This window comes from Akebia trifoliata, chromosome 4 (assembly GCF_017979445.1).
Source record: "Akebia trifoliata isolate Shusen 1 chromosome 4, ASM1797944v1, whole genome shotgun sequence".
In the NCBI taxonomy this organism is placed as follows: Eukaryota; Viridiplantae; Streptophyta; class Magnoliopsida; order Ranunculales; family Lardizabalaceae; genus Akebia; species Akebia trifoliata.
In genome coordinates, this window is record NC_141378.1 from 35,633,271 (window position 1) to 35,645,270 (window position 12,000).

At 35.1% G+C, this 12,000-nt stretch overlaps 1 pseudogene; it reads left to right on the forward strand.

Annotated features, from left to right (window-relative positions):
- Window positions 1–5,885: 5,885 nt before the first annotated feature.
- Window positions 5,886–8,180, forward strand: LOC147404806 (subtilisin-like protease SBT3 pseudogene; annotated as a pseudogene).
- Window positions 8,181–12,000: the final 3,820 nt, after the last annotated feature.

Consider the following 12,000-nt stretch of genomic DNA (forward strand, 5'->3'; position numbering starts at 1 on the left):
AGTATAGAACCAAGCTTAGCAAACAAATATATTGTAAGAAGTACATTATGCCCATGGTTCTTGCCTTCATTTCCCTAAGCTAATTAAACATATATGTAATTCAACAGGTGATAGGTTAAACCATCCAATTTTTAAGAGAGGTGTTGTCAATTTTTTTTTTAAATTTTAAGTATAATGGATTTAAACACATTATATTAATATTTAATATTTAAAATATTATATTAATATTTATTATATTATATTATATTAATATTTATAGTTAAAATGTCAAAAATAGTATATTTTGAAGGTATATTATGATACTAAAAAACAAAAAACAGTAACTGGTATAATATAAGGGTATTCTGGTCTTTTTTCTAGAAGTCATGAGAAGTCAGTATGGTTCCCAAACAGACTTCCAGCACAAAAGTACTTCTGTCAGTACTTCACAAAGTTGATTGCCAAACGCCCTTCTGCACAGAATTACTTTTCCAGCTCCTCCACAGAGTACTCCAGCTCCTATTCTTTGGAAGAGTAGTTCTGCTCCTGGTATCCAAACAGGCCCTAACTTTCCATGCAATCAAACATACCCTAAATGGAATTTAGATCGGTCTACGACAAAAATAATAGGTAAAGGGTCAGATTACAAATTTTAAAATGTGTTAGGCATCGAACCCACCTGATCAAAATGATCGGTCTCTACTATGATCCAAGATTGTCTTATGATAGATGAGAGAAGACTAAAGTCAAGTTAGGGTTCAAAATCGAACCTACAATCAATATAAAAAACTACAATCAAACTTAAAGTCAACAGTGGGGAGAAATAGTTTTGCCTGTGCAAGCAGGACAGATAACTTCAATCTCAAGTGAATTTTAAAATCATGGCTCCAATAGTATAGGATTTAGATTCATTAAGAGGGACGCAAAATACATTATTATTGTGAAGCTAAACAAGTTATAAACATTGTAGAAGTTCAAAACTTAAATTTTGTATTATAGGGCCCAGATGATATTGTTTCTAAAAATAGTTTCTTATTTGCATCTTTGTTTGATGTACTAATAAATATCTTCGGAATATAACTTTTGTTCCTCTCATTTGAGGGAGAAGAGAGAAGTAAACAAGAGAATGTGAAACTATTGACAAAGCTTAGATCAACCGTGATTGGTGTATATCATTCATCGAGAATTGGAAAGGTGAAAGGACCAATGATTTAATTAAGAAATTAGTATAAATTTTCCATTTGCATTTGTGTGATTTAAATTTGCCAGTTTTTTCCTATTGATTTGATTATCGCATGTTCCAAGATCTGTTAGTCTCACGATTTTAAAACTTGATCATGAAATCATATTAATGTTTGAAATTAGCACCCCTTGGCTTTCTTATAGAATGAATGGGACACAAAATCAACAAATGAGATTCGTAAATTGTTAAACGAAGATAAAGCCACCAGATGTTCTACGAAAGACAAATTGTTGGTTAAATGTGAGAAAAAACATGAAGAAAATAAGGGTGACCTTAGTTTAATAAACCCTTGTAGCCAAACACCAACAAAGACATTAGTATCTTAACCATCTACTTGTGAAAAATACGAAATAACAAAGATAACTCAAACTCACAAAATACAAGGATTTACGTGATTCGGTAGTGTGCCTATGTCCATGGAACAAAACAAGAACAATCACTATTTTCTCATAAGTTTTACAACCCTAAAGATATATATTTATAATATTGAGAGTTATAAAACAAGTAAAAATCCCCAGAATAGAAACCCCTAAAAAGTAGAAAAACCCTAAAGAAAATATTACAAGACAGTGGGAACACCGCCCCCCCCCCCCTCCCCCCCTTATACTTAGCATATCGCGACAAAATACAAGACATTTACACAACCAATAATATTTAAATATAACACCTTATTAGGAACTAATAATAACAACAACAACAACAATAATGTACTACAATCACCATCACATGAAGTCTTTAAACAAAAAAATTGTGGCCTAAGGAACAAAGGTATAAACAATGGGGCTTCTAACAACACACTTCCCACTAACCTCATACCAGCTAAGATACCCACAATTCCCAGTAATCACTCTTTGCTCTAAAACCTCCCAAATCAATCTCAACTCCTATTATAAACTTTGCTTTGCTATATTCACCACTAAAGGATATTGTCTTGGGCTTCACAGTAATTTTCATACTTGTCGGAGCCCATACCACTGCACGATAAACCGATCGAGAATCATCAACATTCATCAAAACCCTCTTAAACATGTAACTTGTTGTGTTCATATTGTTAAGGATGACGATGAAAGAATCTCCATCTGCAACAACGATCATGGCCAATGAGCTACCAAAAAAATATTCTGTTATCAAGTTCAACCTTTACAACGGGTATACTGATCTAATGGATCATCTCTACCATTACAAGTAGGTAATCATACTCGAAGAAGGGAAAGATGATTTCTTATGTTGAGTATTTCCCATCAGCTTGCATGAAGAACTTTGATATGTTTCCTCAGACTTGCTCCAAGGTTGATCGATAGTTTCTCTATTCTTTGCATGAGGTTCATGGCATAGTTCATGGGAAGCTGATGGAAGTAGCAGGGGATACATTCTCTATTTAACCCCAAGAAGAAAATCTAAGACACCACAAGGGAATATACTCACCGATTCAAGATGGAGTTTCTTCAGATGAATAACTTTGATGATTGTACGACAATCATCATTTATCGAAAAGGACTCCCCAACAATCTTAAATTGTACAATTCTCTGGTGAAAAGCAACCCAGAGAAGATGGATGATCTCTTATTAAATGCAGAAAAGTATATAAAATTAGAAGAAAACAAATTAAGCATTACTTCAGTAGCTCCGACCATCCTTCAGACAATAAAGAAAATGTCCTAGCAAGGACATAAAAGGTCAATCAAGTTAGAAGTAAAAAAAAATAACATAATGAGTATAAGAAATTGAGACCAGAAGGCGCTCAAAACCACACCCTAGTAACTGACTCATTGGACTACATCTTCCAACGAATTCAGAATGAACCCTTCATTAGATTGCCAAGGCCAATGTTTTTAGATCCTTTTAAGAGAGATGTTACAAAGAGGTGTGTTTTCCACAAAGATCATGGACACCAAACTGAAGATTGAAAGTCTCTGAAGACTAGATCTAAGATGTCAAAGATTGAGGATATCTATAGGAGTTTATTGCTTGTCCAAGGTAGACACATGCCAACCAATAGTGACAACACTTTCTTCCTCCACCCCAAGAGGATCAGGGCAACATAACCAGAGAGGGAACATTATCACCGTAATATATGGAGGAACGATAACTCAAACAAACCGAGCAAGGTAGATAGGGAAAAGGAATCTTATCAGAAAAGGAATCCATCTCATTTGACAACCACGATGATTCAGATAATATTTTGATTCAATATAAATCAACTAGATCAACAAGGATTTTGTATTTTTATATATTATGTACAATAAGACTTTGAGAAGAGAAGAGACTTCTAGCATTTTATAATTTAAATAATTTTACATAAATAAAAGTATGATCCCGTGACTAAGCATCTATCACTCTACCTATTATCATTATTTAAAAAAATAAAAAATAAAAATCATAATGTGGTTAGGGCATCCATTCAAAAAGGGGGAAGTCTTGAGTTCAAGCCCTCACATTTGCCATCAATAGGGAATTATCCCGCTTATCGAATATGAATAGGGTCCTCTAAGAGGTCAGTTTTCTCATTCTTTGCTAGTCGGGCCTACGGTTTGGACAACCACTCATCAAAAAATAAATCATGATTATTTATATTAATAAATAATTGTAAATCAAGTTTATCTTGTCCAAGACAACTCGATCTCGTCCACGAACGAGATAGTAACCATGGTTGGAGCAGGTTATAAAACCAATTCTACTTAATTAATGTATGGTTTACTCACGCTAAGAAAGGACAATTGACACAAGGGTTATAAATGGATTGATCAGGTTCTGACTGGATTGGTATGTAACAAGTTGTCACCCACCAAATAACATAAAATATATGAAATATATAAAATATAATGCATTTTTTATATTTTTAAAATACATTATCAGACCTTACGTTCCTATGGGCTTGGAAGATATGATTGATCTTGAACCAATCCAATAAAATATGACATGACTTCCTTATGGGATTAGGTCATTATCAATACCCAAATCCTTGATTTGGTTCCATGATTATAAGATCGGAATGATTCAGATTTCAGGTCTGAATTGGCACAATTAATGGGAAACATGGTTTTAACATAAATGAAGGGGTTGGTTGTGCAACATAACCCAGTTTATTTTTGCTTAATTAAAAGCACTCTTTCAGTAATATTAATAGGGTTGTGCTGGAGTAACATTGAAATGTACATTGTGAGGGGACATTATGAACTCGATGAAAAGCATCTATGGTTCCAACACACATCCACGTCACAAATGTCCCCCATGACATACATTTCAGTGTTACTCCAGCATTATCCTTTTCCATAATCTTACTTCTTTTCAAAAATCATTACGAGTTAGAATACATCCCCTCGGAGCGGATCCTCAGTAATACATAGTGGAGAGATTTTTAAAAACGACCACATCAGTTATAAAATGATCATGACTTGGGATCAGATTTTCTTAAAAAAATTGTTAAATTTTTTCTTCAAAGTCTTATATATGGCTTTGAAAATGAACTGCCAAGTGGTGCTGTCTCAACCGTCTAATTGCACTACAGGGAACTGCCCGAACAAAGTACTACAAAAGATCTGTTCCTGCGTCCCCTTAGTAAATCACTTTCCCGAAAATTTGTAAACCACTTTTGATGGACTTAGAAATTTCAATTTCGACTGATTTTTGGTGAGGATGATCTCCTCACCATAGGGATCATCCTCACAAAAAATCAGCTCAATCCAAAACTTTTAAGCCACTTAGGACAAACGTGTTTGCTCCCTAACTTTGGCTCGCAAACGCCACCCATACATAGGGGATAAAAACTCATTGAAATTCTGGATGTTAATATATTAGTCAAATGGATTTATGATATAGAACCAAAATATATGGAAAGGCAATCACCTCAAATGAACCTAATATACCTAAAGGTTGGAATCCATGGATCGATATGGAAAACAACTCAACTGTTCCCAATATGATGGTTGGGATAGCATGTTTTTTTATTTTATATGATCAACTGTTCCCATCCCTATCTAATTGATGTTAAACCTAAATGTGAAGAAATATCATAGATGCACTATGGCGATGATACAGTGTATATATATATGTGTGTGTGTGTGTGCAAGACAGAGAAACAAAATTCGTTTGTGTAGTAGTGTTATATATTTTAATTATAGAGAACTTTCTCATATAATTATTAGATCATCGTAAATATCGAAAGTGTTCCAAGTGTTGACAGATATTTCACATATACAAAAGATTTGTCAACACTTAATAATATTAAAGGTATTTACAATAACACTTATAATATTAAAGGTATTTACAATAACATCAATCAATACTTATTTGAAAATATGTATCTTTCTTTTAAGCCTACGCTACCAATCTCAAGATAAGGAGCGTGATGACAGGTTGACGGCAGCCAGGTGTAAAAATTTTGCCCATTTCCTAGCAAAATATTGTTTTCTACGACGGATTAATTAAACTTTGTTTGGTTTTTTTGCCAAATCATTTAATTTGTATTAGACAAACCATGCAACAACAAAGAAACTTAGCTTAAGCCATAGATATTAAAACAATAATTATAAACTTAGTTTAGTCTATACAGGTCATTTCAATCGGTTTCTTTAACCCCATTAGATTGGACGACTTCTTATAAATAGGTATGTTGTTGAACTGATCATAACACATGCAACCAATGTTCCATATGTCCCTAACCATGGACCACATCATCACTTTCAACCTTCTCTTCTCACTCTTCCTTTTCTCTCACATTGCCACATCATCTTCCACCATGGACCCACGTGGAACATACATCATCCACATGGACAAATCAGCCATGCCGGCCCCCTTCTCGACGCACCATAACTGGTACACGTCAACACTCTCCTCGCTATCAGCACCCGATGTCATTGCCCCAACCCATCTCTATACTTATAATCATGTCATAGATGGGTTCAGTGCCGTGTTGTCCCAATCACAGCTCGCTCAACTGGAGCAAATGCCAGGCCATGTCGCCACATATCCAGAGACATTTGGCCAACTCCACACCACCCACACCCCAAATTTTCTAGGCCTTAAAAAACATGTTGGATTGTGGCCTAAGGGAGGATTTGGGGATGATATGATCATTGGTATTATCGACACTGGAATCTGGCCCGAAAGTGAGAGTTTCAATGATCGTGGCATGCCACCAGTACCCCAACGATGGCGTGGAACATGTGAGACAGGAACAGAGTTCAATTCTTCATATTGTAATCGGAAACTGATTGGTGCTCGGTCTTTTAGTAAAGGCATGAAGCAACGTGGCCTAAACATATCGACCACCGATGATTATGATTCTCCTAGGGACTTCTATGGACATGGCACCCACACATCCTCAACTGCTGCGGGATCTCGTGTCCCAAATGCCGACTACTTTGGGTATGCAAAGGGTACGGCAGTTGGAGTTGCCCCACTTGCCCGGCTCGCCATGTACAAAGTTTTGTTCTTGAATGATACTTATGACTCTGCCGCGAGCGACACATTGGCTGGCATGGACCAAGCCATAGAAGATGGGGTCGATCTAATGTCATTGTCATTGGGTTTCTTTGAAACACCATTTTACAACAACCCAATTGCATTGGGCGCATTTGCAGCCATGAAGAAAGGCATCTTTGTCTCTTGTTCTGCCGGGAACAGCGGCCCTCATGCCTACACTATCCTTAATGGTGCTCCTTGGATCACAACAGTGGGTGCAGGGACTATCGATAGAGACTATATTGCTCATGTGACGCTTGGTGAAGGTGATGTAACAATCAAAGGAAGATCAATTTATCCTGAGGACTTGTTTGTATCAGGTGTTCCCTTATATTATGGACTTGGCAATATAAGCAAGGAGAATTGTGGAGCTCTTGACCCAAAAGATGTCTTCGATAAGATAGTTTTCTGCAAATTCAATGATGAATCGAATATTTATGCACAAATATATGAAGTAAATAGAACAGGTGCTGCAGGAGCAATCTTCGCTACGGATTCAGCGCAATTCATGCACCCCGATGATTTCTTTATGCCGTTCGTGGCTATAAGCCTAAACGATGGAAACGTGGTTGAGGAATATCTAAGCAAGGCGACCCAACCGCCTACTGTGGACATCAAGTTTAGGATTACAGTATTGGGTACTAAACCAGCTCCTCAGGTGGCCTACTTCTCATCGCGTGGGCCTGACCGTAGATCCCCATGGATCTTAAAACCCGATATATTAGCCCCCGGTGTTGATATATTGGCAGCTTGGGTGCCTAATAGGGGATTTGCACCAATTGGGAACGATTACTTGCTTACAGATTACGCTCTAGCGTCTGGTACATCCATGGCCTCACCCCACGCAGTTGGTGTGGCAGCATTGCTGAAATCAGCTCATCGTGATTGGAGCGCTGCTGCCATCCGATCTGCAATGATGACCACAGCAGATATTCTCGATAATACAAACAGTGGGATCATTGATATGACCACCGGAACATCGGGGACCCCACTTGATTTCGGGGCAGGTCATATAAACCCCAACAAAGCCTTAGACCCTGGTCTTGTTTATGATATTGAGGCTAAAGACTACATCAATTTCTTATGTGGGCTAAACTACACAAACGATCAAATTCGGATTATTACTAGGACTTGGAATTACGGTTGTGAACAGAGTAATCTCGACCTTAATTATCCATCATTCATCGTCATTCTAAACAATACCAACACGACAAGCTACACGTTTAAGAGGGTGTTGACAAACGTTGATGATTCTCGATCGCTTTATCGTGCGGTGGTGTGGGCTCCAACGGGTATGAAAATTACTGTGGAGCCTGACACAATATCCTTCAGAGGTCAGTATAGCAAAGCTGAGTTCACAGTAGGAGTTGAGATTGATTTGGGAGGTTTTAGGGCAGAGAGTGACTACTTTGGGAATTATGGGTATCTGAGCTGGTATGAGATTAATGGGAAGCATGTTGTAAGAAGTCCCATTGTTTCTGCATTTGCCCCTTAAGCCATAGATTATGTTTCTTTAGCTGTTCGGGTCGATCTTAGACCTTGAAACATTTTGGATTTTGTACCTCATTTGTTTGGTGTTTGGATTCAAATATTCCAAATCAAGAATAATATGCTTACAGCTATATATATAATCCAAAATTAAGGTTCTTCCGTCATTTTCACAACGAGGTATATATCGTACTCGCATATCTATTTGAAATTTGAGTACAAGTCGGATATAGATATCCTTTAAAAAATTGGATAAATAATCGTATATGAATATCCTTAGCAAAAGTGGGTAATAAGTCGGATTAGGAATCCAGATATAGAGTTAGATAAGGATATGGATATATGCTTTATCCAACCCATTGCCAGCCCTAGATAACCATGTATATGCTAAAAGAGTAAAATCCAATACACTCAACTGTTTAACTCGTGATCTCCCGCCTTTTCCCCTTTTTTATGGACAGGTGACTGTTTTTAATTGATTTAATCGCTTAGAAACCTCTTTGTTAACATTAAATCTTTATTCGAACATGACATTAATACGAGCAAGTTAAATGATGCTAGTTTCAAACATTAATGTGATTTCATCATATTTTAAATTGCAAACTGTGAGGTATTTTAACATACGATAATCGTATCAATAGAAACATATAACAACTTAAATCACATAGCTTCCATCATCGTTTAAATCCTTGATTTTGTTACTTTTTAAATCATCCACAAACATGTACTCCAATTAATATGGATCCAAAGAGTTTTTATTCCAATTAATTTTTTTCAACCCATTATGAATTATAAGAAGTCTTTTATTTATCATATTATATTGTGCTAAGATTTTCACTGTATTGGAATTCAGATTATCCATACTATCTATAGGTCATAGAATGGAAATATCTAACTAGAAAGCCTTTTGGATGAAGTGTTAGGTTTAAAAAACTGGTGAAATGCTTTTTAACATTTCCAAAGATTAGTGGTATAAAACAATTCTATTAATGTATGGTTAGTCACAGCAACAAAGAACAATTGACACAATTATTTTTTGGGGGAGTATGACATGGATGCCAAGTCTGCTAAGCTATGAAGTGCAAGGGTCACTTGCGTAATGCTTTTCTTAAGGGTGCTTAAGTCATTTGAACTATATATACTTATTTTAAAACCCGAATTAATAGAATTAGTGTGGCTCAATTTTCTTAGTTATAAAAGGAAGAGAGTTACTATTGCCACACCAACTGTGTGCAATTCTTTGGTGATTTTCATAGGAGTTGGTGTGGCATTAGTAAAAGGAATTGCAATCCCATTTTTTTCCATAGTTATAAAAGGAATCTTTTTGTATGAGCCAGGTAAATTTTGTATTGTTGCTTGCGTTTTTCTATTTATTTCTTTGGTGATTGTTATCATGATTTCCAATGGCGAGAATCATGGTTTTAAGGTAAATGAAGTAGCAGTATACTAAAACTTGCACTGAAAATTGAAAATTATCAAAACGGCACATTTTTTCATTTTGAGGAAATAATTTTCCTTTAATGCTTATAATACAAGCACTCAACTCCATGTCTACTCTTCACTCCACATGTCACAAACTTTTTTGGTCTAACTCTCCAAAATCTAATTTCCTTTCAAAATGGGATTTCTACCAGGGCTTCAACTTTTAGGCTAGCGAAGCCCGAACCCATTGGTTTGTACCCGACCCTTGGTCAAGTTTGGGTATAATTAGCTTGGGTTCGGTCTTAAGTTCAGGCAAAAAAAAAAAAAACAAAAAAAGCCCGAATCAAATCATGTTGGGTTCAGGCATAGGAGTCGGACAACTCAGTTTGCCTGGACTTGAACTTAATATGGTTATGATTCAAAAATATTTCTTATATCTTGGTTCTTTCGCATTCATAATTCATATTTGACTATGTTTTCTTTTGTCTATGTAATTTAATATTTCCATACAATGATTATATTACAACTTTAAACTTTTTTTTCGTTGAAAATTGCAATTAATAGTAAATAAAGATGGATACTTTAGTTAATCATCATTTTCTTCTTATTTTAATTTACTTATATTTTATGTATGCATATTTTGAAACATATTTTTAGAAAATTTTTTTTTAATTTCAAATTCTGATACATACCACTTATCTTTATAGAAACCCTTATCATTACTAAATTGTTCAGCATGAATGGGGAAATGAATTAAATCGAACAACCAGAGTCATGGGCTCAAGTTGGTGTTTGTCGTCAAGTTTGGGTTGGGCTTAAGTTGAATCCCAACTCAGCCCAATGAACACGAGTTGCAACCCTCGTTTTTGTATAGAGGTAGGTAGTTTATTAAATGGATTTCTAGGGTCAATGAAATTAGTTGATATTGTATTTTGCTCGACTTTCTTAGTGAAATATTGATTGTACTGCTTAGTAGTCATCATTGTTGTAAAAAAAGTTATGGAAGCAATGTGAAATTATTATAGTCAAAAAAAGAAGGAGATTCTGTTGGACCTATAGTTTGTTGGTTACCCACGAATTTAAAAGAAAGATTTTCTTTTGGTTTTTCTTGATGAGGAAGTTAAGTCAATAATGAGAAATTCTAGTAATAGTTAGAGTAGGGAAAACCTCTATTTAGAAAGGATAAGGATCATTTAATGGGTTGGATACTTATCTTAGAAGATCTATGCCCTTTAGTACTCCTATCTATAAAAGAATGAATCGTTCTATTCTATTAAATGACTGAAACTCACTTTAGGAAATCGAATTTCTAAAGTTTCTAAGTTAGAATCACTATATCTTAAAAGTCAATTTAAGTCTAAGTTTTGTCATGGAAAAATAATGATTGAGACTCTATACCAATTATTACTTCCAAATAATTGACAAATCTTAAAAGAACTTGTGTTTTTAAATATAAGTGTTGATTTTGACTATTATTATTTCAAAAGTTATTTCGAATTTTGTAGGTATGTTCTCTGCAAACCCTCACGAGTCAAACTTGTTCACTAGGGATAATCTAACGATTTAAAGGCTTACTGCATTCGCTAAATGCAGTCAAGATGCCTGTGAAAGTGGAAAATTTATTTTCTAAGAGACTAAAAAAAGATAAGTTTGGGGGTGTGATTAGTATATCTAAACACTGATTTATCTGTATTTTTTTTAAGTATTTATCTCGATTTTCATTCCTATTTCATTAGATTAGGTAAATAATTGTGTTAAACCTCAATTTATCATATTATATGTTCTACCATGCTAATTAGGGTTAATTGCACAAAATTAATGCATTTATCGAAAAATTGATTACGCGTGTTCATTGTACAGATCAAATATCAAATCATCAATATGGACCACTAAATCAATCAATCAAGTTTGCATTACTATCTAGAAGATCAATCAAGAAACCATGCAAAATTGAAGATCCAGATGTATTTAGATCAATGTGGCACAATGAACATCCAATGTGACATTGTAAATCTCAAATGGAGCACTCTAAAATTTTTCCAGTGTGCTCCTCACGTGATAATATACCCAAGAGTGATAACAACTATTTTTGGGTCCTTCAAGAGCACGTAATGTCTATAAATAAATTATTTTCCCAATTAGGAAAGGATCTTAGCCCATGGTCTATTATCTCCTCCCCTTAATGTCCTTAATATTTGCTCTATACCATTTTTAAATAGATTTCATTTCTTAAATTTTTTGTAATTTCTCAAAGAGGAGATAATATACCTTAGTTACTAAAGGAATACAAGTATTGGTTTCATGACTTTTCCTTGTATCCTTGCAATGACCATAAATTAGACCCCTCCATTAGAGAGATGAGGAAACCTAGGAGCAAGCTTTGAATTTTGTGTTTTTTATCCTAT